Here is a 27,599-nt window from a genome sequence, read left to right as displayed (position 1 = left end):
AAAACTGTGGAGAGAGTGGCAGAAGTCATAACTAAGGCAATATACAAAGGAGTCTTATAAGTTGAATATTAAAGCTTGACATATTGCAGAGGATGATATGAAGGTGGTCAAATATCTTAAAGGCCTGAAGTATGGGATTCCAGAGGAGATTAGTATCTTGAATCTATACACTATGGGAGATGCTTACCATGCTGCTTTGAAAGCTTAAGAGAGAATGAAAAGAAACAAAAGTCAAAGAAATGAAGGAAGGAGTCTTGTAAGAGGCAAAGGATAGTATGGTGGAAAATAAAGATTTGAAAGTACAAAGGAAGAAAGAGGAAACTCTAGTATTCAATCACCAAGACAAGGTGATTCCAAAGGAAGAAAAACATTCTCATGAGGCATAGTTCGAGGGAGGGAATCCCAACGTATATGTTTATAGTGTGGGAATCTAGGACACATGTCTTGGGAATGCCTTGAGAATGCACTAGCAGACCAAAAAGGTGCTCATGTTGCAGAGGCAGGAGAAGAGAATGGGAATACATACATAATTGAAGAATTTCTTGAAGCATGGGAGTCTTTGCTCATGAAAAGGGTGTTGATCAAAGTAGAGATGGAAGTCAAAGAACTAGCTTAGAGTAGAAGTCGATGTAAGACCATGTGCAAGTCCAAAGGTAAGTCTTTCAAGGTCATGATTGATAGTTAAAGCACTGGCAACTTAGTCTCCATTGAAATGGTAGAAAAAATACGTTCTAAGGAGATAACACATTATTTTCCTTATAAAGCTTCATAGATATGAAAAAGCCACCAAATCACAATCAATGAACAATTTAAGGTAGACCTTTATATTGGAAGATACAACGAAAAAATATTGTGAGATGTCATGCTTATGGACGTCTACCACATTTTTTTGGGAAGGCCATGGCCTTTTGATAGGAAAGTTGTCCTTAATGGTACAAGGAACATGTATAGCCTTGAAAAGGATGGAAATAACCATACAATGTTGCTCGTGAAAGATGAAGAGGCTAAATAAGAAGTGAACCCTAACATGTCTCTCATGAGTGGCAAGGAATTGCTACAAGAAGTTAGAAAAACGAAAATCCACTCCACCTTGATTGGTAAGAACTAATTTAACTTATTTACTTGAGGAAACCAAGAGTATATTGGATGGTTTTGCTGACATCATCATACACGGGTTACCAAGTCAAATACCTTATGTTCGAAGAATCAACCACCACATAGAACTGATTCTTGGAGAAATATTACCAAACAATTCAACATACAAGATGACCCCCAAGGAGAATGAAAAAATTATAAAATATGTTCAAGAATTGTGGGAAAATGGTCTAATCAAAGAGAGTTTAAGCCCCTACAATGTACCTATAGTTTTAAGTCTGAAAATTGATGGAGGTTAGAGAATGTGCATAGACTCGATAGTGATAAATAAGATCACAATAAAGAATATATTCCCTTTACCTTAGATGGATGATTTATTGGACTATTTGAGTGGTGAAAACTATTTTTCAAATATAGATTTGAAAACCACATGTCATAAAATTAACTATTAGAATGAGAGATGGAGATGAGTGGAAGATCAAAACCAATGAGTGTTTGTATGAATGGCTTGTCATGTCGTGTGGCTTAACAAATTAACCCAACATGTCATGAGGTACATTGATGAAGTCCTCAAGGATTTTATTGCCAAGTGTGTGACTTTTTATTTAGATAGTATTATGATTTACAACAAAACAAGAGAAGAATGCTTGATATTTTTAAAACTAGTGTTGAATAAGTTGTCACGGGAGAAACTTTTAATATATCTAAAGAAATGTTCCTTCATTAAAATTGAATTATTCTGCCTAGGTTTTGTAATCTCTCCATAGGGATTAAAAATGGATCTGGAGAAGGTGAAATATATCAAATAATGGCCTTATCTAAAGAATGTTTATGAGGTACGAGGCTTCCACAGGCTAGCTAGCTTCTACAGGAGGTTTATCAAAAACTTCAGCTATATATGTACAACAATAATAAAAACCATAAAAAATGAACAACAATCATTTAAATGGACAACAACAATTGAAACAATATTTAAATTATTGAAGGATAAAATAACAAAACAATCTATTTTGGTTTTACCATATTTTCATAATCTTTTTCAAGTCTCATGTGATGTAAGTGGAATGGAAAATGGCAGTATTCTAGGGCATGATGACAAGCCTATCACTTATTTCAATGAGGAGTTGAATGTGTAAAAATAGAGGTTCTCCTCTTATGAAAAATATTTTTATGCCATAGTTGAGGATTTGAGGAAATGGACACATTACCTCATACCAAGGGAATTCATTTTATACATAGACAACCATGCATTACAATTTATAACCAGACAGGAGAAATTAAATTAGAGGCATGCCAAATGGGTGAGTTTTATCCAGAGATTTACCATTGTCCTTAAACCCATCGATGTAAATTCTAATAAAGTTCCATATGCCTTGAGCAGAACATGTTTGATTTTGTAGGAGTTCCAAGAGAATACTTTGGGATTTGGGCATCTCAAGGAATGTAAAAAACATATCTAGAATTTCGAGCATCCTATGAAGCATGTAAGAACATGGTGATGGGAAATAGAATCCCTTGGATGGAGTATATGATCAAGGAGAAACTTTTCAAGAAAAAATGATTGTGCATATTAAATTGTTCCCTTAGAAATAATTTAATCAAGGAACAACACAATAGGTGGTTTTCAAGACATTTTGGGGATAACAAGACCTTCTCTTCGTTAGATTATTTCTATTATTGGCTTGGTATGTAGGATTAAGTGAATAAATTCATGGAAAGGTGTTAGGTATGCCAATATGCCAAAGGAAGAAGATAGAACACTAGGTTGTACCAACCATTACCTATTCTAAATAGGCATTGGAATTCCATCAGCATGGATTTTATCCTAGGATTACCTCAGACCCATTGAGGTAATGATTCTATTGTGGTTGTGGAAATATTTTAAAAAATGTCTCATTTCATATCATTCACAAAAACCACTGATATAAATAGCACTGCAAACCTATTTTCAAGTAAATTGTGATACTACATGGATTGCTAAGAGCCATTGTTTCAGATCGAGATACCAATTTCATAGGCCATTTCTGGAAGACTTTATGGAATAAATTAGGCATAAAACTAACCTAAAATTTATCATACCATCCAAAAATAGATGGGAAAACATAGGTGCTGAATAAGAGTTTCAAAAATATCTTGAGGTGGTTAACAAGTGAACACACCAAGCAATATAACCAAGTTCTTTCTCAAGATGAATTTTCCTAGAATGACTCTCCCAATAGAAGCATTATAATGATCCCATTCCAGATAATGTATTAGATGAATTGAATATAAGTTTGGGAGGTGAGGAACCTAGGGAAGGAACAAATATGGAGCAGTGAAGGTGTAGATTTTGCAACAAGCATGTAAGAGTTGCAAGAAAAGGTCAAGTAATAGTTGCAAGAAACCAATAGAAAATTAGGTGTATCTTATCTTCGATATGACCCTTAGTGCACTACTAGGGAGAAAATAATGAATGGGTGCCAACAAGAAGCCACATAAAGTACCCATATTAGAATGCATCTAATAAATATAGAACAGTTGCATCAAGGGAAAAATGGGAAGCAGTTAAAAACAACCCCCTCCCCCTTCAAAATATAGTACTGAAAAAGAATTCCAACTAATAGGAAATTATGTCCTTCACCACAAGGTAGTCTTATAAAGATAAAAATTCTTCTTAGTGAAATTCTTCATGAAGATGTTGGTAGTCTATTAAGAAGTTGGGAAATATTGCAATTTGATGATCTAATCATGTATCTATCGCTAGATATAGTGTATGTCAATCTCAATGTGTTTTGTTTGTTCCCTTCTATATTAGAGCTTTGTAATACTTTGGTGTGATTTGATTTTCATACGAATTGATATTTAGATGACGAAATATGATGCCAAGCTTTGATAGTAATTTTTGAAATCAAATCGTCCAAATTGAAATGTTAAATGTAGCTATGTATTTAACCAATTATAATGATAAATCAATCATAGATTGTTTTTTGCTAGATGAACAAATGGTGTCAAAACAAAAACTGAGAACATATCTTGAAGTGGAATTGCAATCAATGTTGTCACCATCCCAAACTGAATGAGTGTGGAAAATTATATCCAAAGTATATCATGCTACATAATGAATCCCATAGTTGATGGTTCCATGCACATATCTAAGTATTTACCTGGAAGCTTTCCAATGCAACTCATGTAGCTCCTGCATGTATCTAAAGACTATGCATATTGGATATGAGAGATATGGATGAGAGTGAGAATATGGAGGAGAGTCTCCACAAGTTGTCTTTGCATGGTGTAATCAATCCTTTCCACCCTCAAGGTGTACACCTAATAAGAAAGGTGTAGCTATTGGTTTGTAGTCATTCATGTGAAAGTGAACTAAGGGATCTCTCACATACTTTATCTAAGTAATTTTGTTCTCTAAATCATTCTTTTTTATTTTTTTTCCAAGAAAGAAGTGTAATACACCCATATTTTCTTGGAAAACCTATCATGCAAAGCCATTATGATTACAACAATGTCTGAGACTGAACTACCTGTAATTAATAGATCATCTACAAAAAGCATTATGATCAATGGAGAGTAATATGTTATCAACATATAAACATTTGGGTCAAATTAACATCAAATGAAATGTTGAGAGAGTAAATAGGAATTCATTTTAGCATACGATTCTATAGGTGCATGCTTGAGGGCATAGAAAGATTTCTTGAGTCTAACTAAAGATGAATTCTTTACATACACTTATGGCTGCTCCATGTGAATTTACTCTTTGACATCACCATGAAGAAATTAATTATTCATGTCCATGTGGTGAAACTTCCACCTTCTTGTTGAAAATTCAACAATAAATCTTGATTTAGTTTTGCCTTGAATTAAATTAGGAGGAAAATTGCAATTCCACATCACATGACAACTTGTATGAGTTAACTAAGTAAGTTTGACTTAGTTTGTTTAGTTAATTCGAGTTGAGGGTATAACTTGAGTCATGTAGCGTCGCTCCTAATTTAGAGCCTTGGTTGAGTTTATTTTGAGTTGTAATTAATTAATTTAGTTTAATTGAGTTAAAGTTAGTTAAACTAGTTCCAACTGTTGGAGGAACTAGTAGGAGGTATACCAGTGGGGTGCAACTTCAATGTTCAACAAGTTAATTCATAATTCAACCATAAATAACTCATGCATGTGTGATCTATGAGTTACTCAGTTGAGATTGGACTTCAAGGGCAGTGTACTATCTGTTGTATAATTTTTCGAGTTGTAGAGGTGGTGCATGCAGTCAGAGAAGGTCCTATAGAGATTGCGCAATTTAGGATGGGGATTTCCATAATTAATAGGGTGGGAAATTACTTTAGAAATAGCACAAGAAAATAGGGACTTGGGGAAGTATAAATTTGGTTAAGTATTGGCCAAGGCTTGTCTAGGAAGTAATGAGACATATAGAGATAGTAAGGAGGTTGCTTGGGCTTGAGAAAAGCATTGTAATGTTCTCAGATTTTCCAACTAATGCAATATACAGATAGAAAGGGTTTTTATCTATGGATTTTCCCAGGAAATAATTGTATAATATGTTTATTGAATACTTTTTCTTGTATTCTTCATGATTTGATGATCATTAATTGTTTCCACAGTTGATAGAGGGCTCAAGTCTATTGAATCTACAAGGAAGTTTTACACTTCTTTTTGCTAGAATGGCAAGAGTTAACTGAATAAAGTCCATTTTGGCTGCTTGATTTAGATTTGATCATTATGTTTTTTAAATACATCTTAATCCATTAAAAGTGAAAAAAAGAGGAGAAATTAGCTCAGAGGACCATTTTTACTAGAGAGACCAATTTGGAAAATTAGGGTCTGAAACTTTATAGGAGAATTTTGAGGAATCAAAATGACATGATTCTAGGTAAAAAAATTCTTCTCTAGAGCCTCACTTATTTTTCATATTCTACAAACAAATAAATTTCTAACAACGCAATAATTCCTCATTCAAAAAATGTATGCAAAATTTATGCCACTCAGAAGTTGACCTTCCTTTCTTAGCCACCATAATTCAGGAGGATGTGATGTAAACCACCATTATTCATGGAAAATGGGCTAGCCACATGATCATGATGAATAAGACTCTAGAAAATTCCCTATTGTAACTCTAGTTAAGAGTTGAAGGGGTTAATACTAACCACTAGTAGGCTATCAAGATGTGTTATAACAAGGCTACTAAGAGGAAGAGAAGCCCATTCTTTTCCAGGGCATTTTTTTCCATATACAATTAGAGTAGTCGAGAGGGAGAGGGATAGAGCACACAAATAGGATTTGTTCACTATAATAGCCCATGGGCCAGAGGACTTACTTCTTTGTACTTGCATCCATCTTCTATTCACAGAAAGATAAAAGAGCAGCCTCACCTTCTAGGTGGGTTTTCTCCCAAAAGGGTTTTCTACCATATATATTATGTCGACCATGGTTTGTGAGTTTATTTTTTTTTCTTTTATATATTTTATAAATAATAATAATTTACATGCAGATGAAATAAACAATCATTTATAGATCTATAAATCTAAAGAAAAATAAACTTGTGACATTGTAGATTTTGGATTTTAAAGTATAATTTATTAGATTTGTTGTGATGAACTATCTAGTGGAATATCCATGGAAATTTATGGACCATATTCTAAGTAGGTTTATTTAGGTATATTGTGGATATTTACAGGAGATCTAGATCAGCTAAGCCAAAAGTCATAAAACCTTAGTCATGGCCAACGAATCTATGAATAACCATATTGATCCCACAAAGGAGAGGGTTTCATAGCTAGAAGCACAGGTTGTTGATATAAATTGTAACATGAATCTCCTCATGGTGGCCCTAACCAATAAGATTAGGATATTTGGAGAACATGGGATTTCTAACATAGATTTTCAATAAGAGGGGAGATAAAGAGATTGGAAAGAAATAGAGAGAGTTGAAGAAAAGACTCAAAAAATGTCAACCTAGTTTGAGTACCATGAACCATTTGTAGTCGCTATTCAAAATGGAAATGAAAGTCGACATCAAGGTGTATCAAGGTGAGATCGATGTTCTAAATCTAAATCATTGGTGCTAGAAATTAGAAGTTTATTTTTTTGTTCATCATATTGAGGAAGAAGAGAATATTTCATTTGTGTGGCTGAAATTAGAGGGTCATGTCGTGACCTCATGGAAAATACAGACAAAGAGCTTGACGTTGGAGGGAGATCCTCTAGTGACCAAGTGAGAGGAAATCAAAACCCTTATAAAATCACAATTTTACCATATTGGGTATGTAGAGGACCAGCGAATCAGATGGCACTACTTCAAGTAAAATTAGGGGAAACGTGTACATGAGTACACCACAAAGTTTAGAAATACGGCCATAATTATAGGTATGTCCCAAAATATCCCATATGTACTCATCAAGTATCTAGGGGGTCTACACCACCATCTGCTGAAGCGAGTGATGTTATTGAAGCCCAAACCAATTGATGTGGCTTGTGTACAGGCACAATACATAGATAACATAGGCTAGAAGAAATGGTGATCAAGTAGATCAAAGTAGAAGGAGCATCAAGAAGCTTCTAAGGAGGGGAAGAAGAAGTGGAAAAGACGAATAGATAAAAATACTATATCCACAACACATTATTGAAAATACACTAGAAACCATTGCAACATTGATGGTCATACAAAGGAGAAGTGTTGGATCTTACCTCTAGAGATTAATCTAAAGAACAAAAACAAAGATAATAAGAAGAAGAATCTCATGGCCACTAGTTTGAGAAACTAGGTTTTGCATCTCTGATGTGGATGAGAATATCATCTATACATTTGTGTAGAAGGAGGATAATCTATGTAGCCTTCAACAATAGGAAGAGAAGGAAATGACCAAAATATTCCACATAAAGAGTCCCTCTCTTTTGACTGACGATCCTTTAGAGAATCTTCCTCTTCATTCTCTTCCCTATGTTCATCCCCCCATAATTCTCTTTGTCTACATGAGTCCCCCCACACTTCCATGGTGAGGCATGATTCTAAAGTGATTTCCAGCCACCCTCGCATGATGTCCATTCTAATTTTTTTTTTCCTCCATCATGAGCTATTGTCATGGTCTTCTCCACCAATGGAAAATATCATGTTTAATAGTTCTATTGGTCCACATGTCCTACTAGCATGCTAAATCTAATTGTCAATCAAATTCTCATCATACCTGAGGATCCTTCTTCCATGTATAACTCATCTTACCTAATTTTTCCATAGAACCTCCTACCCCAAAGCTATGAATTTGTGTCCCTCGTGTCAGGCCATTTATTTACAATTAAAATTGCTTACATTGTTTACATTAGGGGGAATTAGACAAGGGTTGTCAAACATAGTTATCTTGACATATGAGGCATCCATCCTAACTATTGTACACATCATATATACATTCAAGGGAATTCCCATCCTATTAGATAAACCTAGAGGAACATGAACCTAGCTCTAAGGGAGATCATTAAATAACAGATAGAAAAATTACTTGATGCTAATTTCATTTATCGAATTTCAGATAATCAATGGGTCTCACCCCTTGTAAGAGTCCCTAAGAAGAATGGAAAGTGGTGAATTTTTGTTGATTATGAAGAATCTAATAAATCCATTTTAAATTATTATTTCTCTCTTCCATTTATTTATCAGGTTTTGGACACGTTGACTGATAAATTGTACTTCTCTTTTCTAATGGTTTTAGTGGACACAACTAGATACGAATTCCACCTAATGATCAAGAAAAACAAATTTTTCATTCATATGGGGAACATTCACCTACATAGTGTTTTCCTTTGGGCTATGTAAGGATCCCACTACATTACAAAGAGTGGGATTAGCCCTTTTTTGTTTAATCCATGGTTGTGTGGAAATTTATATGGACAATTTTTCTATGTACGATGGTTCCTTCCATGAATCATTAGAGAAATTAAAGAATTTTTTAATAAGATAACAAGAGACTAATGTTTCATTAAGTGATGTTAAATTTTATATGTTGCAAACTACACAGATTATTCTTAGCCATCTCAAATATCGTGTATGAATTCAAGTTGATCGAACAAATATTAAATTCATATCAAATATTTGAGTTCCAAGATCTCCAAAATATGTAAGAAGTGTTTTAGTCCATACTAGATATTATAGATAATTCATAGAAAACTTTACAAGAATAGTTGCTTGATTTTTCAATTTAATTACTAAGGATACTAAAATTTATTGGAATAATCATTATCAAAATGATTTTGAGGCACTAAAACAAAATCTTAACAAGGAACCTATTCTGAGGGGACCAAACCAGTCTCTTCAATTGCACATCTCAACAAATTCCTCTCACACAACCCTTTGAACAATATTTTGATAGCATAAAATTCAATTGTATTATTACATTTATATTCTTAGCAAACTCTTAACACTTGTTGATTAACCTATACAATAATAGAAATAGAATATCTAGTCAGTGTGCACCTAATTAAGAAATTTAGATGTTACTTTATTGGTATGAGGTTTTCATCTGTAATAATCATTCTTCCATTAGATACCTAATTCATAAACCTATAACAAATGGTAATACAACAAGATTGGTTTTAATATTGTAGGTTCTAATATTACTATTCTATATGAACCTAGGAGGGAAAATCTAGTAGCTATTTTCCTTTCTAGAATTCATAATGAAGGTCAAGAAACTCTTGTAGATGATAATTTTCTTAATGAATTTTTTTGTTGTATCTAATAACTATGCTTGGTTTGCAAATCTAGCGAACCGTTTATCTATAAGAATATTTTGACAACATCCTTCACCTATAGAGTAAAAAAGAGAGCATAAAAGTTAGTGTCTCCTATTCTTAGATTAGAGGGGACCTCTTCTATACATGATTTGATTTGATCATTCAAAGGTTTGTACATGAAGATGAAATTTTTGATTTATTGGAAGCCTTGCATGATGAGACATGTAGATAACACGTTAATAATAAGAGAAAAACCTACAAATCCCTTTTGTTGATGGGGATGAATGCACTATTATAGTATTAAGGGGGTATCTCTAGTATGATACCCAAATTAGACTTCACAACATTTGGTGTGAGAGTACCATCCAAAATGTTGGCCTAGCTACCATCTTATGTTTAGTGAAAATTAGATTCTGGAAAAATGAGACAAGAAAAAGGGAAAACCAAATAAGGCCCTTGATGTGATGCAAGTGAAAATAGCTTTATGGAAATCCCTTACGTGAATAACAAAAAGAACATTATAGAAAATTTATAAATGAACATTAACCTTAAATTAATAATGATAGAAGCCTTTGATTAAGATACATGAAGATAAGGTCATACTATCTATTGATTGTAAAATAGTGTCCAACCAATGACCAACATGAAAGCATGAGAAAATAAATAAGTAATTCCTATAAAGGTAGAAGTTTTTAGTTAACAAAATATTTCATAACCTTCAAAAAGTGAGTAGTAATCATCTTCTACCAAGTAACAATAAAGAAAAATCTTACAAAATCTGATAATGTAAGAGAGAAAATTCTTGTTGTGGCCCAAAAGGCTTCTAAGTATTATTGTTAAAATATTCCATGCAAAGTCACAAAATATCTCCAAAAAATGCAATAGGGGGAATGGAAAAGCTAGAAGTTCTCGATCTTCAAGGTAATTACAAGACTCTCTCCTCCAAGAGTGCTCCAAGATTCCAAAAGTTGAGATTCCTTCATCTCTAGCCTATAGGGTATATTTATACAAAACAAGTGACTTTTCACCTTCCATGACTCTTCACCAATGCTCATATCTAATTTCTAGTTTATTTTATAATTATATTTCCTTTTACATAATTACATGAAAATTCAAAATGAATAAAGAATAAAAATATATTATGAAATTAATTCAAAAATAGATAAGGTTTTGACTTGAACTTGTAACCCTTGGGTCACATGGAAGTGCCAAGCCTTGTAATCAGTTGCAATAGCCAAAATTTTCTTTGAAATTATCCTCTTGTTTATAGATTGATACTTTTAGGTGTTAGGTATCACTATCCTTAAATTGACCTAAATTTTCTAAAAAAATGATAGAAGCATGGTGTACAATTTGTTGGACCCCACCAGGTTCCGATCCAATGCCTCCTTAGTTGGTTTCGTGTCATTTTTTGTGATAGTCAGTTTCCACGTGTAAATCATCTCTTGTATCTCACATTTGATTTCCTATTTTGGAATCACCTCTCCCCATGCTACAACATAGACTAATATGTGGGCTTTGATGAATCTCTCAATCATGCTATGATGATGTTGATAAGTGCACCTAATTTTCACTACGTCCTTTTCGACATTCTCTTGAGATCATATGTGAAACTTGACCTTTACTTTATCTATTTAATACCTAATTAATATTTCCTTCACAATGTCTCAAGTGAAGTCAGGCATGTTGTTCTCCATTCATGCATTAAATCGATGGTTCTTAAAGTTTCCTTTAATTTCACACCTTTTCCTTAACTAAATCATGGATTGATATAAGTGCGATCGCTGTATTTTGGAGTGTTCCTAGCCCTTGGTACAACTATTTTATGATGTCTTCTAATGATTTGTTTTCTTCCAACGTTGCATCCTAGTAATCCGTCTCACAAGAGATTGAGGCTAATAGGGCTTGGTTTTATTTTCAAATCCTCTACTTTCCCTATCAGTGTTTTCTTTAGGCTCCATTCTAGTTCCTTAACTTTTTCTATTAGACGTTCAACGATCCTTTCTATGGTTGAAAATAATTTTTTTCCTACTAGGGATATGGCCAACATATTTTCCAGGGTGTTGGAAGTTATATTCCTCTCTGTAGTTACTAATATAGGATTTGACAATTCTTGGGACATATATCTTTATTTCCATTGGAAAATCTAGTTTGTATTTCGGTCAAATTAAAAATTTAGGCTCATCATTCAATTTTCCTCATCAATAGTACATTTTCACATTTTTATGATTGATAGTTAACCTCGTGTAGGTGGTGTTGATATCAAGGTTGATGGATTGGCATACATATTGGGAAATATATCATGGTCTACATTTTGAGATTTTTTTTTGGATACTCCTTTTTCCTGCCTCTTCTTGAGCTTTTTTTTTTTCTGATATTTACTTTCCTAGCCACTCTTCTTCTTCTTTCATTTTCTCTTCTTTTTCCAGCTGTGCCCATTCTCTTTCTTCCTTAAATTTCTTCTCTACTCATACCTTCCCTTCTTTCTCTCTTTCCTTTTCCAACAATAACTCTTCCTTTAATTTATTTTCCTTTCCCCTTTTGGCTTCTTCCTTCTCCCTCTCCCTTTTATGGGAAATCGTTTTATCTTTAGCATATTTCCCTTTCAAAGATTCTATAGTGATGGATTTAGGGCCATTCATAGTTTGAGAGCCATTGGTGTTTTTAAAAACATCTACAAAATTATATAAATTAATATTTTCCCCGCCCTCATTGGTTTGTGATGAGTAGGACCACTTGTATTTGCATTAAAACCAATGAGTTATGACTATTCCTCTTGGGTCATATCTGTGAAACTCAAGTTCTCTGAATTTGAAATATTCTAAATCAGTACCTTCTGTCAATGTTTTTTTTGTAATTCTTCATGCAACACAAGCCAACATAGAAAGGATATGTGGGCCATTGTTCTTTCTTTAATAATGCTAGCATACTTTTAATTTTGGTGGTTACGTGATAAGCAACCTCCAGTAGAATTACCTTGTGATTGACGAATAACTATAATTCACGTGGATGTTTACATGCTCCAAACACTCAAATGTATGTGGAATCAGGGCAACAAAACCAATCTTATACCCCTAGTAACACTGCCTTGATATTGTTTGACATGCAAGGGGAGTTAGAAATCAAATAGGATGTGGTATAATGGATAAATGAAGCCTTCACCTATTCTTATGTATGATGCTATGTGTTGATTTTCCCACATCTCTTTGTAATAAATGTGCAGTGGTTGAATATACGAGGATAAATTTTACTTCCATTGTAATACTTAAAATTCGCACATGGTGAATACACAATCAAGTAAAAATGAGGCCATCTATAAAAACGTTAGTTTCTTTCCTTCTACTAAAATTAAGGCCTCTTTTTCCCTAGCCTAGATAGATTCTACTAGGATCTTGTCCCAGTTGAATATATATCCTTCGTGGGAACTTTTGTACATTAGTGGCACCTACTTCTTGTAAAAAATTTCTTCATTATCGTTACCATAGAGTCTACAACACATAGTTGCAACTACATGATAGGATTTCCTCGGTAGTTTTGTTTCATAGAATTTGTTAACCTTAGTCATGAATTTTTTTGGATCCTATCACTAAATATTAAGAATATATTTACTGCTGAGTACAAATTTGTGATACCAGCCTTTTGCGAGAGCCACTTGATGTCTAAGCAACTTATAATATTTTACGATAAAAGGCTATGTTAGTGCATCAATATATTGGAAAAGGATATCCCTAATTTTCATGGCCCTATTATGAATACATTTAGTGATCCATTCAATAGTTTCACCAAAATGAAATATTTCTATACGAGATTCTACTTTTTGTATCTAAGACCTTATGGATTTTTTATAAACCTCATTGTCTTCTTCTACAACATGGATTTCTTTCCTATAGAATAAATGATATATCACTAACCAAGTAATTGGTATATATTTGTCATAGAAACCTATTGTGTCATCATATGTGGGAACTGAAGCAACAAGACTTTTGTCTTATCGTTCTTCTACAATATATTTCCCAGGTCTTTGCTTTGGTGGAGTCATGTATTTTTATGTTGATGGTATGCTAAAGCACTAAAGAACTTTTGATGATAACATATCAAATATATTCATAATGATAACTAAATTAGCAAATAAAAGAAGTCAATGCATAGCGCAAGGAGCTAGTATAGTCTAGAGAAGTGGGTTTCGCTCTGTTGTAAGGCAAGCAGTCGGGAGATGAAACAATATCATGATGTAATAAGGAATTTTTCTGTGATGTTGGTATAATAGTGCATCACATTATCACAATGCATGTTGGATAGGATAAATGCACCATAGTGTGAGGCTGAGGTTTATAATACACACCATAAGGGTAATTCGATGTAGAAATTTTAGCGGTATGCAACGCGACACATCAAAAAGTTGTATTACATGCTATAGAAATGGGATGTGATATTGTGCAATAGAGAAAATTAGGTAGATTGATAGAGATATGATGCGGTAAATTATTGTGGCATGATGTGGTTGTATGTTGTGCAATGGTGGAGGTGCAGATATTTGAAGGAGAGTGCAATGTGGTGTAAGGTTACAATGCAATGGAAAGGGTAGAAAATGCGTAAGAGTTTGAAGATCCAGGTTATGTGTATAGAAGAAGGGGAAGAGTTAGGTAATTGAAAAGGCATCTAAAGAAATGTGTAACACTAATAAATCACTGATAGAAGTGATTGTGAGGGCAGAGTGCGAAGAGTTTACCTTATATGTGGCATGTGCATTATGAGGATTGGTTTCATGGCACAGATTCGAAAGGAAGGGAAGCACTAGCACAATGTGTAATGCATAGAGGAAGAGAGGGTTGCGACAAACTTCAATGGTGAAAGTGAATGGCATCAGGGGGTCTATATAGGTTTTTTTTTATGCACATGACCCGTGAAGAATATCATAATGGAAAAAATACGAGAACAATATTGCTAGAAACACAAAAATAGCACAAGAAATGAGACAATATGCAAAGATATTATATTATTCAGAAGTAGAATGCAATGTTCAGCCTCTTTGAGGGGGAAGGCCCCAATAGAGTAGAGCTCAATTACAATAAGCATCAATGAGACTTCCCTTTCTATATAAGACTATATATAGTTTCATGACATCCAAAACCCTAACTAATCATGGCCCCTTGCTCAGTATGGGCTAACCACCTTATTTACTAGCTATGGCCCATTTATAACTAATTGTGGTCCCTTTTCTATAATGCAGGTCAACTACTTACAATCATTATTAATGCTGCTAACTGCTTATGGCCTTCATTGACTCAAATAACTAATTATGACTGTAATGAGGCTCCTTGGGCTTATTACATAAACAAGGAGTTAGGGTTGGACTTTTACATGCCCTCACCCTTCAAAAGAAGCCTTGTCCTCAAGGCTGAAGTTGTGGAAACTGTTGAAGAGTAGTGGTTGGCTCCCATGCCGCATACTCTAGAGAGGTTCCTTTCCATTCTATGAGGACTTCCTTGATCATGTGGCCAAGAATATGTCTTTCTCAAGCATTTAGGACTTGTTTAGGTCTGAGCCAAAGTGAACCCTCCTCGTCCAATTCTGGCGGAACTATCTAAACCATGGAATTGTTTCCTACAACTTTCTCGATGCAAGATACATGGAATATTGGGTAGATTTTTGAAGTTGGTGGTAGTGCTAGTTTGTAAGCAATGACATCAATTCGATGAATAACCTTATAAGGATCATATAATTTTGGGGCTAATTTATGGCAGCCCTTTTATTTGCGAGAGGTCTAATTATAAGGTTGGATATTTAGAAATACTTGGCCACCCACTTGAAATGACATGTCTGAATGGTGTTGATCGGCATGTTGCTTCATCTGGTTCTGCGATTGATGGAGATTATCTTTGAGATGAGTGATTATGGTGACACGTTTTTGAGGGAGATTGTCAACTAACTACACTTTGGAAGATCCTAAGAGTCTATAAGAATATGGTGAAAGTGGAAGTTGGCCATACACTACCTCATATGGTGTCATCCTGGTGGCTTCATGATAGTTAGTATTATACAACCATTTAGCCAAAGGAAACCACTATACCCATTGATGGTGTTTGTTTGAAGTAAAGCATCACAGATATGTCTCCAAACATTTGTTGACTACTTATGTTTGGCCATATGTCTGAGCATGATAAGAGATACACATTTTGAGTTGTGTGCCATGTAGATTGAATATTTATTGCCAAAAATTGTGAGTGAAAGTGGGATCTCCATTAGAAACAATGGAAGTTGGCATGCCATGCAGTTTGAATATTTGATCCAAGAAAACTTGGGTCACTAGTGTTGGGGTAAAGGGTTGCAGTAAAGCACAAAAATGAGCATATTTGGAAAGCTTGTCAATAAATACCATGATGACTTATTTATTTCTTGACTTTGGGAGACTTGAAATGAAATCTATGGAGATAGTTGTCTAGATTGAAGCAGGTAACGACAAGGCTTGTAAATTTCCTAGTATATTGATGGCACACCTTTGTTTCATTGGAAAACTTCACATTCAACTACAAAAGTGAGAATGTCTTTTTTCATTCCGACCCAAAAGAAAGAGCGACATGCGTGTGCATAAGTCTTCTAAAATATTGAATGTCTTGTGATGGGCAAGGAGTGTAGCTCCTGCAAGATGTGGATTTTGATGGTGGAGTTTGGGGAGAGAACCACATGATGCTTATAACAAAGAATATCACCCTTCAAAGACTAACCCTCTAAGGGATTAGGGGCTACTCATAACTTTTCGTTGAGAAGGGATAGAGAGGGGTGGGATAACCATCCATGACAAGCCTCTTCAATCCATTTTGTAACAGAAGAGAGAGGGAGAAAAGGGTGCCATCTTCCTCAAATTAGTGAGCAAAGGCATTGACTAGATTTTTATGTCCCTTCTTGTATAGTATCTCATTATCATAACCCAACATTTCGGTGAGCCATTTATTTTGTTGTGGCGATGATAGACAATGCTCTAGGAAATAATTTAAGTTGTGATGGTTAGTGGATATCTGGAAATATCTCACTAATAAGTATGGTCGCCAAGTGTCTATTGCATATAATATGGCCATCATTTATTTCTCATACGTAGATTTACCTAAATTCTTTCCACTCAGTGGTTGACTAGTCAATGCAAGTGGTTGACCTTCCTGCATTAATATTGATCCAATGATTGTACTTAAAGAATCACATTCAATCACAAAAGGTTTTTTGAAGTTTGGTAGGACCAATACTGGTGTGGATCACATGGCCTATTTGAGAGCTAAGAAGGCCAGTTGAGTTGCGCCAGTCTAGAGAAATGCATTTTTGTTGAGAAGATTGGTGAAGGGCATAGTAATGCATTCGTAATGATTGACAAATTTGTGATATTATCCTATGAGACCCATGAATTCCCTCAAGCTCTTCAAGGTTTTTGGTTGGGAGAAACTTGAATTGCGTGAATGATTTTAGGGTCAATCCTTACTCTAGTGCAACCTAAACTGTGTCCCAAATACTCCACTTCTTCCATGCCAAAATAACACTTGGATAGTTTGAAAAATAATTTATGATCTTGTAGAAGTTGCAATACCTTGTGGACATGCTAAAAATGTGCATCCCATGTTATGTTGTAGATGAGGACGTCATAAAAAAAGACTAGGATGATTTTTTTGTGATATGGTTTTAGAAGGTGGTTCACGAGGCTCTGAAAAGTGGATGGGGTGTTATAAAGACCAAATGGCATGACAAAGAATTCATAATGTCCTTCATGGGTTCCAAAGGCTGCCTTGGGAATGTAAGCTTCCTTCATCCATATTTGGTGATAGCCTGATCAAAGGTCCAACTTGGTAAAACATCCGGCACCATGTAGTTCATCAAGTAGATCATCAACTACTAGTACAAGAAATTTTTCCTTGATGGTGAGATCATTGAGGGCCCGAAATTCTTGACACATGTGCCATTCACCATCTTTCTTTAAGACATGATCACTGGGATAAATAAGGGTTGGTGTTGGGACAAATAATGTTTGCTTCAAGGAGTTCCTTGATAATTTTTTCAATCTCATTCTTTTGTGCAAAAGGATATCTATAAGGGAGGATAATGGGTGGTTAGGTCCTTGGAAGAAAAGGGATGGTATGATCATGTTCACCGTTAGAGGGTGGAAGCTCCTTGGGATTGTCAAAAACTTGTTGGTGGTGATTCAATATTTGTTTCATATATGGATGAATTTTAGCAAGAGTGGATTTAATGGTGTGAATGGCACTGAATTGTGTTATTACCCCATGATGGCCCCTTTTTAAAATCTTCTCCATTCGATGCGAGCTGACGATAATAAAAGCACCTTCCTTGAGTCCTCACAATGTATGAGTGTGGTTATTCTTCTTAGAGATCGTATAGAGCTCCTGAAAGTCCATGGTGATAGGGCCTAGTGTGCAGATCCATTCAGCACCAAGAACAATTTCACAACCACACATTTCAATGTAAAGCATGTGGGTTTTTAGGTGATAATACCCCATCTCAAGATTAACATTTTCACAAAATCCTTCACATTTCATGGTTCTCCCATCAATGATAAGTACTTGGAAATTAGATATTGCCCTCACAAAATGATGAATAACCTATGCTACCGTCTTATGGACAAATTTATCATGCTACCAGTATTAATCAACACAACCACTGACCTATATTTAATAAAGCCTTTAACTTTGAGCATCCATGGAGAAGAAATTCTCAACAAGGCATGGAGTGTGATAGATGGCTCATCTGGTGTAGTTGTAGTATCTGTGATGGTGTCTGTGGCTATTTGAGGTTCACCCTCCTCCTTCTCATTCAATTCACTTAACATAACATTATTTGAAGAGATTTTTCAGTAGTGTTGATTTGAAAGAATTTTGGTTCCTTGTAGTTATGTCACAAGGAATATTTGCCATCACAGTAGTAGCATAGTCATTGTTTCCTTCTTTCATCCATTTCTGTCGGTGACTCTTTTTGAACCTTAATTGCTTGGGTGGGACCTGTGGCAGGGGTAGGACGTGTTCGTGAGATGAAAGTTAGATAGTTAGATTAGGTGTTTAGTGCAATTTATGCATCTAAGGCCTTGTGGCATGATTCCAACGAAGTAGATGGTTGATGCATTCAAACATGGGCTTGGATGGCTTCCTTTAGGCCGTTGGTGAAACATTCCATGTAAAAGGCATCTCCTAGGCCCTCAGTCCATATGGACAATTGCTCAAAGGACGAAATGTAGTCTCATACTGTAATAGTTTGTCTAAGCTTAGTTAGGCAACCCAAAAAGTGAGATTCCTTATAAAAACATGCACAGATGGATTTTGAGAAGATGTCCCAAGTTGGCCTCCCTGGATAACATTTCTGATTCCATTACCACCACTTCCATCGTTCTTGGTCCAAGTAAAGAGATCCTACATGTATTTTAGTATCATAAGCCTAGATACTATTAATTTCGAAATATTGTTCCATTTGTGCCACCCATATTGTCATGTTAGAGCCATCAAATTTGTACATGTCAATCTTGGGTATCTTGTGGATCGAATATTGGTGACCCCCATTGAAATGAAGGTGGTTGTTGGATTATCCTTCCACATGGGCATCGTGCTCATCCTACATGGGTTCTTTAGTCTTGCTCAGGGTGCCTAACACTGTTTCTTGTATTTTGGCATCAAAGGACTCCTCGAAGTCCTCAAATTATTTCTCTAATTTTTCCACCTTCTCTAGAGCCCTAGTTTGAGCCCAAGTATTGGTCATATGATAGTCCTAGTCAAAATTTAAGCTTATTTAACAGTAGTATGGTTGGAAAGATGGTGAGCTCAAGAGTGTACTGATGTGGGTCACTTGAAGTCGCTTCTAGAAAAAACTTGGGACCATTTAAAAATTAGGGGTTTATAGGGGAATTCTACCATTGCAATCAAATATTTATCCTAAATCTTGTAGGCTAGGTCTCTTGTACATGGCCTGTGGTGACCCTATATTTTTTTTTCTCCAAAAGGAGTTTTACCCCCCGATGATCAATAATGTGGTGGCCAAAATACAAACTACTCGATATTGCAAAATGTCCTGTGAAAATATGAGTTTGCACGTAGCAGTAGAACCCCAAATTCTCGGCACTAAAAAATGTTATATTAAAATATGATCTGGTTTATAGTGGCTGAAACCCTCACTCCACAAAGAATCTAATTTTCACCATGGCGACTGAAACACCATCTACTAGATCTGATCTAGATGGTGGTCGCAGAAACCTTAACTACTAGATCTTATCTGGATGACAGAGACAAAACCCCGACCATTGGGAATTGAGAAAGATAGGAAGGATACCTTTAGATAATAGAGGGAACTATGGTCACAAAGGAGTGTTGGGTGCTACATATCACTATATACCCAGGGATCAAACAATAGTAATCGGCCCTGAAAAGTGCTCTGATACCACTTTTTATGCACTTGACCTGTGAAGAATATCAGAATGCCAAAAATACATGAACAATATTGCCATAAACATAGAAATAACATAAGAAATGATACAAGATACAAATATATTATATTATTCATAATAATAATGGAATGTTCACTTTCCTCTTCGAGGGGGCAACCTCCAATAGAGTAGAGCTCAATTACAATAAAACTCAATGGGACTTCCATTAACTACATATAGTTTCATGACATCCAAAACCATAACTACTTGTTGTCCCTTGCATAATACTTGTTAAACACCTTATTTATTAACTATGGTCCTTTTATAACTAATTGTGGCCCCTTTTCTAAAATGAAGGTCAATCACTTACAATCATTATTCATGTGGATAACCGCTTACATGCTTTATTGACTCACCTAAATAATTATGCTTTGTCGAGGCCCCATTAGGATTATTAAATAAATAAATGGGTTAGGGTTAGACCCTAACATTTTTCATGCATGTGAGAAAATTAAGTATGAATTTAATGTGTTGTTACAAAATGACTTGTGGCGAGAGGAATACAAAGTTGTGATGCACTAAACCACAAGGTTTTATCGTTCTACACTTTAACAATGTGATGTGCCATACAATATTCTAAAGAATCCTTAAGTAAAATCTCCCCTTACCTTTTTGACCTACGGTATGAAGAATATCTTTAAGGTTTTGACCATATACATGTTTATGATTTTGAATGATGGGGACCCTAAAATCTAGCTCTTGTTGAAAAAATTTAGGTTTGTAGTTGCTACAAAAATTGTTGAATCACAAGTAGAACCTCAATGTATCTAGTTTAGCCTTTAGTTATGATATAGCTTAATATTTTGGGAAGTGTTTTCTTGACTCTATGGGTACTTCCTATTTAACTGATGATCCAATTTATAGGTTTTAGTCTCTCTGTTAACTATCTTGGGCTCAATTTATAACATATCGATTTGAATAGATGTCAAACACAGATTTTTTTTATACCAAATAGAGATATTATGCACATGAATTTAAATGTCCAAAATTAAGATGAGTCTTAGGTGTTTCTCCACTTCCAATGAGGTTCCATATCCCTGATGATGTTACTTACGTCACCATTCCCTTTTATTTATTTTTCTTTGTATGTAGTTTTTTTGCATTATTTTGGGCATTTAATACCTGGGTGGATTATGGATATTGACTTAGTTTTGTGAGATATAATGGTTGTTTCTTGTTATTTAAATGCATTTAAGATTTTCTGAAATGGGTTTTCTTACAATTGCATTTTTCTCCCATCTCTTCTCTAACTAACGGGTTGACACATTCATGCACATAATCCATTTATTAAAGACCGCTCAAGTTGTAGAGATCCCATAAAAGTTTCAATATTTATCAACTTAATTGGTTTCCTCACAAGACACAATTCTTATTTTTCGTATGAATGATGCAAGCTATTAAATGTGTTTAAGACTTAACCAATTAATGGAGATACAATGTTAGAAAATCAACAAACAATTACTGCAAACACATTCATGGCTTCAATGGAGCATCATTTATTCATTTATATGGGTGATTTATTTATGTACAAAGGTTTTAGATTTAAATTCTAAACAAAATGAAATATGGAAAAATAGAGAAAAAGAAAAGAAAAGAAACAACATAAATAAGAATATGTACAAGGTAAAATAGCCTAGAGAGATTTCAATGAATGTAAGATTTCAAGTGTTGGAAAGTTGAGTCTCTAATACCAGTTGTTGGAAAGTTGAGGCTCTGATACTACTTGTTGGGAACAATGAACAATACTGAGAGGGGTGGGTGAATCAACATTGTATCCTTACAACAATTTTTACCAATTTTACATTTCTTTTCACAAATCCCAATCCATTTATTCATTAACAACATAGTATATGATCATATATAAATATAAACATGTAAAATACATGAGAAACTACAACATAAGAAAATAATCATGAGAAAAAAACAAATCAAAGCACATCATCACATAGGAACACCAGTTGTAAGGTGAAAACTAAAAGGGTAAAAAATACTTTCAGCATATAGTCTTTGTATTTATCTTTGTATTAATCATCAAATACTCTATTACATATCATCATTGGACACCACCAGTGTGAAAGCCATAACTTTCCAATCATGTGAGTTGCTACTCGCTCCAAGCCACTACCTATATGAGCTTTGCAAGCCACCACCTACTCAAAGCCACCCCTCCCTCGACTTTTGCATGCCACCACCTGCTTGAAGCCACCATTCGCAATAACTCTCACCTAACCACCACTGGATAAAAGCCACCACTCCCAAGTTCTCAGGCCTCTACTTAAAGGATTTCACTACACCCTATCACAAAAAGCCACTACTTGCCTCATTGGAAGCCCTAACCTTCAATCACATCTCATGGACCTCATTTCATATATTTTCAAAATATGGCCCATGCATAAAATAAATTCATAAATAACTTAATCAAACACTTGCAATACAATCCTCTCTAGCACAATTAATCTCTGCAATACAAACTCAACCAACACATCAAGCCAACATCACCTACACATGATAATAGCAGCATGCAAATATATCCATGTCAGCATATGAAAATATCTACAACATTAACAATAAGAAGCAATATATGTAGCTTATTATGGATACAACAATACATGACATGCTCAACTAATCATTCATGTAACACATTGTTAGAAGTCTGATATCTAATATGCAACTCCAACAGTTACAACAAAAACTATGTTCTCCATATCAGCAGCAACATAATACTTGGATCTAACACAAATTTTGATAATCTATTCTCCATATGCACTCTCAATGTATATGCAATATTTCTCCAAATCTGACCTTTGAATTCCATTATATTTGCAATATTGTAGCTCACATTATCTGACACTAACCCTTTCTATTGCACCCTCTGACCTTTTTATTAATGATGAAAGATACAATCAATACAAAGCACTAATATTCATTCTCTTAACTTGATCACCTTCTAAAATGAATCCTAAATAATCCAACTCTAAACACCAAATACCATGTGAAAAATCCATAGTAAATGCCCCTAAAATTACTCTGAGTGCACATACAATCTACAAAATCCACTTTATAGGCTATAATACTCTTCTTACAGTTGGAAACTGTGTTATAATTCAGGTAACTAGTCCTTTATCCTATGTTATAATGTAGGTTTTCATCTTATTCACCCATGTTACCCTATATTCATCTCCTCTCCCTCTAAACCTTTCTTCAACACTTTCAGAAATTGTCAATCTTCCTTTGTAAGCATCTTTGGAACCTGTAGATCCTTTGAAGACATTAGGAACACCTTATCAACATCTCAATAGGGCTATGATCATCATGAAAACTCCTCCACCCTGGATGACATCAATTCCAACATAATCGAATCCATGGATGATTTCATAGGTAGACAACCTAGGTTGACACCAATACCAACACCATGTGGAAAACATCAAGGCCTAATCATTTACAGGGAGGGATTATATACCCCCATGTAAGTTTTACAATAGATAGGAGTTGGGGCCAAGATTATCATAGAAATGGAATGGACTGAACCAGAGAGATTGGAATTTAGTATGATTTCAACATGAGGTCTCTTACCTGGAATTCCTTGTCACTTGTGGACTTTTTGTCAAACCACATCTTGGTTCCTTGTTGATGGGTGGAGAATTTGGAATGATATTTTTTCCTTTCTTCTTCAAGCTTAAGTAAAGTATAAATTCAACTTTTAATAGTACGGCAAGACTACCACACAAATTTGAGAAAGTTGCAGAGGAGGTAGAACAAGTTCCTTCTCATATACTAGGAATTAGGAAGAGGTTCCAAGTGAGGATTTTGGAGTCACTCAGTTAGGCCATGGAGCATTAGATAAAGCATTATTGGTCAACCAATTGCATTATTGGTTAACCATGGTTTTCTTAATGAATCAAATAAAATTATTGTCACTTGATTTTTCTAAACTATCTCCTTGTGGGTGATAATTTGAAGAATATATCATAATTATACCTTTATCCAAATCAAATTTAGACAATTTTGATGATACAAAATAGGTAGCATTGTAAAAAATAATGGACATTGGAATGCCAAACCTCATAATAATGTACCGCTCAATAAATTTCATTACCACTTGTCATACTGCTCAATAAATTGCATTACCACTTTCCCATTGACTTGCTTGAGTAGTATGGATTTGATCCAATGTGTAAAATAACTTGTAGCTTTGAGAGATATAGTGCTTATTGGAGAAATTTTGGATTATATCACTAATAACATCAAGACTGATGGCCCTCAATATTGCAATAAGAATGTTACAACTCCCAATGGTACGAAATTAATTTTCAACCCAGTGTTCATAAGAAATTAAGATGTGTTCACACTATATTTGCAACAAGAATTGTCTCTTTCCCTTTTCTAAATTTTATGTAGGTGGAAGTACTGAGATGAAATTTGATATACAAAGAACAATCTAACTATTTTATATTACAGGAAAAACTAAAATTGCATGAAATGAAAGAAAGCATTTAAACTTATGCTAATTGCAGGAAAGGAAGGAAAAATATTCTAACTACAAAGAAGTAAAATCACACATATTCTATCTTTCAAGGAAAGTAAACACTTTGAAATTAAAGCTTGTAAACAATAAACCCTAATTTTGCAGGAAAGAAGCAATTTCTACAACGATTCAAATAAGGGAATATATATGGTCTCTCTACATATAAAATCCATTATCAGGGTTCCAAACGTATTGTAATACATCAAATAAAGTAAATAAGTGTTGGGGTGCAAATCTAGGTGAGTTTCATAGGTGAATTACAAAGTGCTACAAGAGTCCCTATTTTGTTATAGGAGACAATCCAATGATCATGAAAATATGCTATGTGCAAGATTGAGAAGGAAAATAAGCTAAAAAAGGGCTATAAAATGATAAGGCACACATGTCCAAGTCATCACACCAATTGTGGTAGGGTTGATCCAATAGAAATGGTAAACCATGCAACCTTGTATCTTATTGGTAGGGTTGATCCAATAGAAATGGTAATAACGAATGATGGAAAAAAATAAGCATCAATAAATAAAGTGAACTGAATGCATTAATAAGAATGATATTTTGAATAATGTAACGACTACCAATATTATCATCTAATGCTTGCATATTTTGTAAGGAAATACTTGTCATAAACCCCTCTAAACAACCATCCATAAAAGTAATGTTCATAAACAAGTTGTAGAGATAATCAAATACATGAAAAATAATGGTACAAGAGAGAAGTTGAGCACCTAAGTTGTGCCCTAACCCAAGGAATATTATATCCCTTAAGAAAAAGGTAGACTAAAGACTAAGATTAAGGATTACTTCCATTAACTAAAGAATTGCTTGGACATGGCAAAAGTTGCAAAACCCGAAGCATAAACTTATCCTAATGCTATATGTTTTTATTCTCCTACTCCTACTTGTTCTAATGGGCTACTCGAGCCATCTATTTATACAAAATGGGTGGGGTAGCCTCCTTGAGGGGAGTACTACTTTCCCTCCAAAAACCCTAAAAAGTTGGATCATGTTTCCTGGTCACCACAAAAAAATATGAATGATAATTTAGTATCCTCATACAACTGAGTTGGAAGTCTTATATAGAAAGGAGAAGGCATGACAAATATTTCTGGTTGGATCTTCTTGAAATATGCAAAAAATCCCCTTAATATCCTGAAATATAGTCATGTTAGGCACATACAACATGAAAAGTATCCTTGATCTAGGAGGATCTTGACATAGTATTCCAAATAGTACCATGCCAAAGAAAAATTTAAGGGGAGATAGGTTAAGGGGAAATTATTTGAATTTCATGATTAATATTTCTTATGAGCATAAAATGTTCGAAGTGCTCAAATATTTCCCACTTAATTTTTGTAAAAATGGAAATTGATTTTGTGAGAAAATCCACCTCAAATCAGTTTCTAATTTTAATGAGGAGTTGAGTATCTCATGGGATTTCCCTCATCCCTTGAGTTTTGGATAACGTCTATGATTGGTGGATCTTAGATATTTACTCCTCAAAAACCTCATGGGTTCTCTTTTAGTGGATCTAAAGAGTGATTCTCTCCTTGGAATGTGGATCTGAGGAAATATCCTCTCCTTTGTTTAGGGATCTTTGAAATCTACAAATCCCTCTTATGTACTCTTTTGAAAGGGGAGTGGATTGGAGAGCTTGTTTGAAATATTTTTTCGAGAGTTACTCTTGTTTAGAGATCCTTGAGAGCTCAACAAAGGAGGTATTTCTTAGGTGGTGGAGAAATGTATTTAGTGTGTTTTCCTTGAAATCTCTTTTGTAGTAGAAGGTAGATTTGGAAGTTAGTTCTTTTTGTAAAGCATTGTATACATTCAACCTCTTTTCAGGAAGGAAATAAAGTGATTCGACCTTTGGATTTGAATCCAGAGATGTGGCACAATGGAAGGGTTGACTTGGTTAACTTTTTTATAATCTTTGCATTTGATGATTCATGTTTTCTTTTATTCATGGCACGTTCATGGTTTTATTGTACCTCTTCAGTTACATGTTTATGTGGAAATTTTCACTTTTATGTGACAAATTGTAACTTATATCTCGCAAGTCGTTATAGTCACGTAAAGGATTTTTTGACAATTTTTATGCTCTATAGATTTTGGATCATTTGGTATAAAAGCCAAGTTAATTGTTTGACTTAGTGGGTTTGATTGATTTTCCAGCTTCATTTCAAGCAAAAAGAAGATAATTTCCTTTGATTCAAAATGACACATTTGATTCTTTCCTGGAAAATCTTTGTTGAGAAAGCTAGGGCATAGAGATTAAGTGATTTATCGTCTATTAATAACTAGTTGTGAGTGATTTTTACTTATTTTATATTACAATATTATTTTAATTAGGTTATTAGTTTTATTCTTCATCAAACAACTTCCAATGCATAAACCATAAGGAGACAAGAGACACATAATATAGGCTATAATCCAAGGCCAAGGCTTCACACCCTTTTAGAGGAAAACCTTAACAAAATATTCTTATAGAGATTCCAATTGACGAATACCAAGACCAAGACCCTTGACCTATCTGCCACTCCAAGACCAAGCCACAAACCTTCCTTGATGAGATCCTTCTTGAAACAACCTTGTAGCACTTTCCTCCTTCTATAGTCAACACAAGTCAAATTGTCTGTACTTCTGGAATTTTCGGTCTCTTCCACAGATCTGCAACTCTCGTCCTATCTGTACCCCTACAATTTACACGTGTGGGCTGTTTGGAGATAACTCTCTTCTTCGCTTGACTAGGAGACTTAATCTTGTGACTTCGGCTAGCATGTATGCTGGTATGAA

General features: G+C 34.6%; 1 protein-coding gene across 1 annotated transcript in view; it reads right to left on the bottom strand.

The window, feature by feature from the left end:
- LOC149264306 (poly [ADP-ribose] polymerase 1-like) overlaps positions 1–27,599 on the bottom strand; it is a 321,134-nt gene that overhangs the window by 9,251 nt on the left and 284,284 nt on the right. The window lies entirely within an intron of this gene.

The sequence above is a fragment of the Pinus tabuliformis genome, chromosome 6 (genome assembly GCF_031772625.1).
Source record: "Pinus tabuliformis cultivar Carrire ecotype Pingquan chromosome 6, CPIR1, whole genome shotgun sequence".
Taxonomy (NCBI): Eukaryota; Viridiplantae; Streptophyta; class Pinopsida; order Pinales; family Pinaceae; genus Pinus; species Pinus tabuliformis.
The sequence above is the reverse complement of the archived record's forward strand: the minus strand, read 5'-3'. Positions and strand labels throughout refer to the sequence as shown.